Genomic DNA, 9,246 nt, shown 5'->3' on the forward strand with positions numbered 1-9,246 from the left:
ATAGACATAGCACATTTGCACACACATTGCACATTTGCTCACATAATGCTTAATTGCACACTTTAGGACAATTGCACACTTCAGACATTTTTCATTCATTCCACGTATTATTTGTATTTAAATAAATTTTTATCTATACAGATAATAAAAAAATTCTTATATATTTTAAAAAATTGTATATTTTGTTAAACTTTCTTATAGTTAAGATATTTATTTTTCAATTCAATTCAATTTTATTTGTATAGCGCTTTACACAATCAAAAGAATTATTTAAGTTTCTATGGAATGTAAGTGTGCATGAATCAAGATGAGCAGATTGTCCCTGGTGAGCAAGCCGCGGGCGACAGTGGCAAGGAAAAACTCCATGAGATGGTAATAGGAAGAAACCTTGAGAGGAACCAGACTCAACAGGGAACCCATCCTCATTTGGGTGAAACAGAAAACAGGAATTGATCTGCAGTCATACTGTGTGTTAGGTGGCATGCAGTTCAGCTATAACAATTGATGTTAATTAATGTAAATATGAAGTCCAGTTAGTTATAGGAGACAATTGCAATCTTGAACTATCGAGCAACCGCAGCCAAGTCAGTTCCTCAGAGAAACAGCTGTCAACACCAGTCAAGGTCAGAACCGTCTTTATGGTATAGTGAAACTATCCCCAGACACCAGACGCATTCCAAAGAGACACACGGGGCATCCATGCAACGAGATCTCCAACCAGAAGCGGGGCACTAGGATGGGTCAGACAGGTCCGGAGGGCAAAGGGAATCTGAATCACTGGCAGCTCAGGAACGACATGTGTAGGGCCTTGTCTACAGAAACGACTAGGTTTGAGAGGAAATCTGCAAATTCACTAAGAAATTCAGAGTACAGCCCTGGACGTCTGTAAATGACAATTAGTGGAATTGACTGAGCTGACTTAATATTTGTAGCTACACTTGTTATGTTACTATAGAGAACTTCAAATGAATTAAATTTGTGTCTGTGTTTTTATATAATAGTCAAATTATCATTGTGAATAACTGCGACGCCTCCTCCTCTACCAGTTAACTGAGGCTGGTGTATGTAGCTGTATCCAGGAAGACTAGCTTCATTTAGAGCTACATACTTGCCCTGTTTAATCCAGGTTTTTTTTAAACAGAATATATCAAATTCCTGATCCGTGATAATTTCATTAACAATAACTGCTTTAGATGCGAGAGATCTAATATTTAACAGTCCTAGCTTCAGATCAGAGGTGCCGGCTCTGAGAATGTCTAAACATCCTGCACTCCACATACTGAACGAGCTGAATGGTAGACATGATAACGTACTTGATTCAGAGTTTAGTTGTTTGGAGCTGAATTCCGTTTGTTTTTCTTAGACGAGGATACTCGTGCGTTCTCCAAAAAAACGGAAAAAGGCGAAGCCCAATAGTATGAAAAACGTAACAAAAATAGTTGTTGTTAATATTATTATTGTATAAACGAAAAAGCTATTTAATTTAAACGCTGATACGAACGCGAAACTTTTCGCAGCATCGATACAAAAACAGGAAGCTACTTTTTTATTTTTTCTATTTCGTTATTAATTCTTGTAAAAAAATTTTTTTTTACTGCATATCATACTGTGTATGACTGTGTATGTGACAAATCACTTATTGAAATTAAAATGAAAATTTTATTCATGTTTATTTATTTAAGATATTAATTTAAATAAATGAACCTTTTTAAAGTTCTATTTATAATACAATATATATATAATTTATAATTGAAGATTATAGAGCTATGGTTTAAATTAACTGAAATTATTCAAATACAACCTGAATCATTATACAATCACCCTTTTAAATATATTAAACACAGTGAAGACTGGTAGAAGACCCTGACTCACCTCTCTGCCAGTGGCCCTTCTGTTAACACCCCTAGGTTTCCGAAACCACTTGGGCAGAGTACTGCACCGGGAAGTGAATGGAGACCATCTGATCCCAGCGGATGACCCGGAAATTAAATCAAAAGGCTTTTACTGGGATGGTCTCCTGAGGAAAATTCTATTAGAATGACAATAAAATCCCCAGCCAAATTAAGCTTTAGTGAAAGGCCAACCCAGGTCCTTGATTGGCATATTTTTCACACTGATGGTAGATTTTTTATTTTTATTGTATTATTCAGTTATGTATATTTTATTTATTGTTTTTATTCAGTGTGTCACAAACATCAAGTCACAAAAAGCACAACTCTATCTTTTGTCCTTTAGGAGTTATTTGTTAAAATTTACTCCAGATTTAAGTTGCCCATGATGCTTTGGGGCGCAGTCAGTTATGGAACGCCACAAGGGTAAAACGTATCTAATATACGGAACGCAACTAAGGTAAAAAATTGGAAATTTGATAGTTTAAAATATCTAATAAACTTCTCTAATTTAATGTTTTGGCCACAGTTGCAGCCTGAATATTTTGTATCAGGGTGGCTCACTGTTGCAATCACCCTCATTTATCTATACAGCGACCTTTTACCTGTTTAATAATTAAATAAATAAGATTTTAGTTTAAAGTCTAATAATCTATGATGCTTTATACATTTAGAATCCAGATTTCAGATCACTGCTAAAGTAAGAATTTTATGTTTTAAATTTAAATGTATTAACCGTCGGTGCTGTACGCAAGTTATTTGTGTGACACACTTTAATCTGCAAATTTACATTTACATTTAGGCATTTGGCAGACGCTCTTATCCAGAGCAACTTACAAAAAGTGCTTTAAAGTTTTCCTTATTAGATACATACTTACACTGGGTTAACTAGGCTAATAACCAAGTGCCATTAGTCAAACACAACTGGGAAGAGGGGGATTTTTTGGGGGGGAGGGGGGTTAGTCCAAGTACTGCAGAAACAGCTATGTCTTGAGTCGTCGTTTAAAGATAGTCAGTGTCTCTGCTGTATGGATATCTAGAGGAAGTTCGTTCCACCACCTACAGTGGGAGTCACATCAAACAGCCGCTTGGAGCATGACAGGTCCATGACAGGACCGTGACAGGACCATGATCGATCCGTGCACGGAATGTGATCCCCCGCGATGACATAGTTAACGATGCCCCGCCCCATAAACGCCCCCATGCGCTTTCTAAAAAGATGGTTGCAATGCTGTATAATTCCGCCAGATGGAGCATTGACTGCTTCAGTTAACTGCAGTGTCCAAGCAGCCGGTTACTATATTTAATATATATAACATAACTTACGTCAACATAGTTTCATAAATAGATGATGTGGTAAAAAAAAGAGGGATAAAAAACAGAATTAAATTACGCAATACACAACCCATGATGCTTATGCTATTTTTAATTAATAATTAAATTAATTAATTAATTAATAAAACTACTTATTGCGATATTTTTCACGACATCCTTAATAATACTTAAAGACACGGTAACATCTGTAATTTATCTATACCAGTCGTTGTAGGTACGGAATACAAATGCGGGCTACAGTATGTAGAGTATTTTACATTACGGTGTATTTTATCTATTTCCATTTAATACACTGGTGGATAATATTTTGCTGCAAAGTAAAGCTTAAAATTTAACTCCTGCTTGAGTTTGTTTTTCGTTATATTTTTGATGTTTTCGCTGATGTTTTTTTCCGCTGATAGTCAAAAATTGGCATAACAAATCGATTAATAACGCCTAATATCTGAAACAAATATCTGTTCATACGGATCAGTATGTCTTTAGTCATTTAACCAGCATAACGTTCCCCCATCAAAGATCTGATGGGGCATTAATCACTTATCACTACGGTGAATAGATGCGGCAGCAGAGACAGATTAAATCCCCATAAACATTCACACTTAAAAACATTACTAACAGAACTAAACAGTTCCAGAGGGTTAGTGCCTGTTATCAGGACAGGATCACCTACAGGATAGTACTGTAATTTTTACTGCTTATATATTTTTGCCATAGTTTCAAATTCAAATTCAAATTCAAATTTTATTTGTCACATACACAAACATACACAGTACGAAATGTAGTGAAATGTATTATACGACTGCTATTGACCCTAAAAGAGAATTAAAGTTTACAAATAAGAAATAAATATAAATAAAAGAATACAATAAAAAATTAAATAAAAAATTTAAATTAAACTAGGAAAAAATAGAACTAAAAATAAAAATAGAAATGTGCTAGAAAAAAATGGAACTAAAAATAAAAATAGAAATATGATATGCATAAAAATAGAAATATACTGTACATAGAAATATGATGTGCATAAAAATAGAAATATACTGTACAAATTGAAATATACTGTACTGGTGTGCAAATATGCATAGAAGAAAGTGTCTTTGTGCAGAGGTTATTAAAGTGTCTTTGTGCACTGGTCCAGGATGTAAACATAAACATGTAGTGTAGTTGTGAAGGTAGGTGTGCAAAGTTATTAAAGTGTCTTTGTGCAATGGTCCAGGATGTAGATGTACAAAATGTAGTGTAGATATGAAGGAAGGTGAGCGTGTAATTGTCCATAGTGTTCATGGATGTAAAAGGATTGATAGATTTGATCAATTATGGAAAGATTGTGTTAGTTCGTGGTTGTGGTTGAGAGACCTTATCGCCTGCGGGAAGAAGCTCCTCCTTAGTCTCTCTGTGTTGGTCTTCAAGGAGCGGAATCGCTTCCCAGACCGCAACAGAGTAAACAGTCCGTTATTGGCGTGATATTTCCCGTCAGCATGCTCTCTATGGTGCAGGAGTAGAAATTCCTGAGCACCTTGGAGGGCAGTCTAAAGTCTCTCAAGCGTCTGAGGTGGTAGAGACGCTGCCGGGCCTTTTTTACCACGGTGTTGATGTGACAGGACCATGCCAGGTCCTGCGTGATGTGAACACCAAGGTATCTGAAGCTGTCCACTCTCTCCACTGGGCTCCTGTTGATGACGGGGGTCTGGTAGTTCCTCACCTGCTTTGTACTGAAGTCCACTATCAGCTCCTTTGTCTTACTGACGTTCAGGAGGAGATTGTTTCTCTGGCACCAGTTCTCCAGATTTCCAACCTCCTCCAGGTAGGCCGTCTCATCGTTGTTCGTGATCAGGCCCACCACAACAGTGTCGTCAGCAAACTTGATGATGGTGGTGGAGCTGGTAGTGGCCACGCAGTCGTGGGTGTACAGAGAGTACAACAGGGGGCTCAGAACACAACCCTGGGGGGCTCCAGTGCTGAGAGTGAGGGAGGCTGAGACATGTCCGCCCATCCTTACTGCCTGTGGTCTGCCAGTCAAAAAATTGGAGATCCACTGACACATCGATGAGCTGAGTCCCAGGTGCTCCAGCTTGGTGGTAAGTGTGGAGGGAATTATGGTATTAAATGCAGAACTGTAGTCGATGAAGAGCATTTTCACATAATTCCCCCTCCGAGAGTCCAGGTGAGTGAGAGATGTATGGAGGAGATGAGAGATTGCATCGTCCGTGGAACGGTTTGGACGATAAGCGAACTGTAGTGGGTCGAGTGTGTCTGGTAGTGAAGAGATGATGAAGTCTCTGACCAGGCGTTCAAAGCACTTCATCACTACTGAGGTGAGGGCTACAGGGCGATAGTCATTGAGGGAAGCAGGATGAGGTTTCTTTGGGACAGGAACAATGATGGATTCTTTGAAGCATGTGGGGATCACCGACTGAGATAAAGAGATGTTGAATATCTCAGTGAACACAGGTGCTAGCTGGTCTGCGCAGGCTCTAAGAATGCGGCCTGAGATGCCGTCTGGTCCTGCTGCTTACCTGGTGTTCACTCTCTTGAAGGCTCTCCTCACGTCATGCTCGGTGATGATGAACGCGCTTCCGGTGCTGGCAGTGACTTCCTCTCTGCAGCCGTTAGCGCCGCTAGCATTAGCATCGCTAGCGTCTTTAGCTGCAGCCTCGAAGCGAGCATAGAAAGTGTTCAACTCGTCTGCCAGAGACACGTCTGCGTTTATCATACCGGATGTTGGTGCTTTATAATCCGTTATTGTTCTTAGTCCCTGCCACAGGCTCCTAGAGTCACTCTGTTGGAGTTGTGACTCTAGTTTCCTCCCGTAGCGCTGCTTCGCCTCTTTCACCGCCTTCCGGACGCTGTATGACGCAGCCTTGTATGGTTCCATGTCCCCCGACGCGAGTCCCGTGTTGTAGGCAGCGGTGCGAGATTTCGGAGCGTCGCGGATGGTTTTATCCACCCACGGCTTCTGGTTGGGAAACGTTTTAATAGTCTTTTTTTCTACGGTATCGTCCGCTAGTTTCCCGATGAATCCCACAACCGCTTCCGTAAACACGCTGACGTCATCGTCGGAGCTGTTTCTGAACATGTCCCAGTCTGCGTCATCGAGTGCGTCCTGTAACGCGGCCACCGATTGGTCCGTCTAGCGCGCGACCTCCCTCTGAACCGGAACTTCCTGTTTCAGCCTTTGTTTGTATTTTGGCATGAGGAAGATGGCGGCGTGGTCGGATTTACCAAACGGTGGGCAAGATTGTGCCTTGTAGCCGTCCTTGACTGTAGTGTAACAGTGGTCCAGTGTCCTTTCGCCCCTGGTGGGGCAGGTGATGTGCTGATAAAAGTTCGGCGCTGCGCGTTTGAGGTTGGCACTATTAAAGTCCCCCGCCACAATAAGCGCAGCGTCCCGGTGTTGTGTTTGTTGTTGTGTGAGTGCCTCATGCAGCTCGCATAAGGCAGTGTCCGTGTCCGCTTGTGGTGGAATATAAACGGCGCTGATTATGACCGATGTAAACTCCCGAGGAAGGTAAAAAGGACGACACATGATGGACAGTAGCTCCAGATTTGGTGTGCAGGAGCGTGTGAGAGGAACAACACTCGCGCTGTTGCACCAGCTGCTGTTCACCATTAAACACACGCCGCCTCCTCTTGACTTCCCCGAGTCCCGCGTCCTGTCCATGCGGTGAACCGAGAAGAAATCACAAAATCAGCCAACGCTGTAAACAGATGACAAGACAAATTATATAGGCTACTCTGAAACGTTAATTTGAACATTTAAAAAAAAATATATATAAAAAAACATAAATATAAAAACAATCGACTATTATTGTCAGGGTAAAGTTTACGGGGCTTCTTAGTCTTTCGTTAATTTTACTACTGACTCGAAACCAATGTGGCTTATTAAAGATGCACTGTTTTATTGGACATAGGGTTAGGGTTAGGGTTAATTAAGCTAGGATGAAGAGAACAGAAGTGAACTCTCCTCTGTGCAATATCTAAGTAGAGTGTAACTGGAGCAGCCACAAAATGCCCCCCGTCTAACTCTGATTAGGAAAAGCTCAGACACCAAACCTGCAGCACTTTGGTGTAATTTTTTATTATCTTTTTAGTCGTGCTGCATAAGAGAAGAGTAGTGACAAATTCGTTACTATTAATAACGTGATGTTTGATTGGATATTATATCATTTCCAAGTTTGATAGTGTCGATTTTAGAGTGCATTACACGTGCGATGCGAAAAGGAAGTAAATAAACACATAGCAATGCAAAGAGGACAGAGCTGCGAAATATTTAAGCAATATAAATTCAACAAAGTGTGATCATAATGGTTGTTGTTGCTGCTGTTTAGGTAATTGGTTCCATCGTGTTACTGAACGCAACTGTGTTCACAAAACCGAGCGTAGGGAAAGAAAAACACTCGCTAACGGATTTGAATTAAAAGGGGCGGCGACTTTTCTTTGAAGATAGCGAATTTAGGGCATAACACACCTCTGAACGTCTTTTGTCTTGTAAATGATTATCTTCGTTCACCTTCCAATCCCCCACAGCGCACACACTCTCCACACTGTTGCTATGTCTGTTGGGGCACTTGGTTATACAAAGCACTTTAATGTATGAAACACTTACTTCCTGGTTTGTTTTCTTTTAAATATTGCTTATTACCTTATTCCGCAAAATAAACAATGTTATCATTGTGTAAATTATTAACCTCTTTTATGTCTTTTAATTAAGAACAAAAACAGACCCTGCGCTAGTGTTTAGGACTGATGCTGAACAGCTGTGTTCATAGGTTTAATCAACGATTTACAAGACAACAGTTAAAGCGGTTGTGGATGAGAGGTGTGTGTGTGTGTGCGCGCTCCTGTATTTCTCCGTTGGTTTAACACAAACATTTGCGCACAGACAAGTAAGTCTGAAGTACCCCTCCCCCCACCAAAAACACACACACACACACAGCAATTAGCACCATGTCACAGTCAGTATTCTCCACGGAGGTTTCTTACCTTTCACTCCTTCTAAAGTTTGTCTTTGCTCTTTTGATGGAGTTCTTAAAACCCCCAAAAAATTTTATACTGAGAAAAAAATGATTATGGGTCACATAATCAAAAACACAAACTAGCACAGATACATATGATCAAGTGTTTAACTGTTGTTTTCATTTGTTTCTATACCCAGTAATAATAATAATAATTATTATTATTATCATTATTATTATTAGCCCAACTCTTTAAAACAACGTCGGGTCCCATTTTTTGCACATTGAAGTTGTTGGTTTAAGTAAATGTATTTTTAAACACACAAACAATTCCCCAACAATTAAAACATGCACACATGACTTTAAAAATAAAATTTATTCTTTTAAAACTAGTCAAAGGTAAAACAATAATTTGTATAAAACATATGAAAACATGTTTAATTTTTGCTTAAAGGTCATTAAAATACTCGGATAACACCAGCTGCTTATCAGTCTCTATCTGGTTCTTTTATATTAAAATATAAATTTTAAAAAATATTAAAGATGGAACTGTTTAATTCTTTGTTTCCCCCCTAAAGTATCAGACGTTTTGCAATTCTATGTTCCGAATATACAGTAGACCTGACCAAACATCATTCTAAAGACGTCATCCCTCCTACAGCTCCCTCAACAGCTTGTTCAGGCTCCTCCAGTATCTCCAAAAGGCCAACTGTCATCCGTCTGACCCCCCAATCCTCCACAGCGGAGCTCTGATTAAAGAAAACAGGAAAATTTAGTGAAGACAAAGATAAATAAACTTTACAGAATATCTAGTTGTAATATAAATATAAAAGATATTAGTAAACCTACACCACAGAGTGTATAAAATACTGTTTTGGGGAATTCTGGAATGTAAATAAACTGGGATAACCTTTAACCATTGAACTTTGTTACTGTTAACCACTGTCTGTCTGTATTATTGTCTGCATTAAATTAACCGAGAATTTACTAAATGCGCTTTTCATACAAATAAGTTAAGCGATCTAACACTCGTATATATTAGTTCATCTCTGAAGCCAAACTATAACTTC

The sequence above is a fragment of the Clarias gariepinus genome, chromosome 22 (genome assembly GCF_024256425.1).
Source record: "Clarias gariepinus isolate MV-2021 ecotype Netherlands chromosome 22, CGAR_prim_01v2, whole genome shotgun sequence".
Lineage (NCBI taxonomy): Eukaryota > Metazoa > Chordata > Actinopteri > Siluriformes > Clariidae > Clarias > Clarias gariepinus.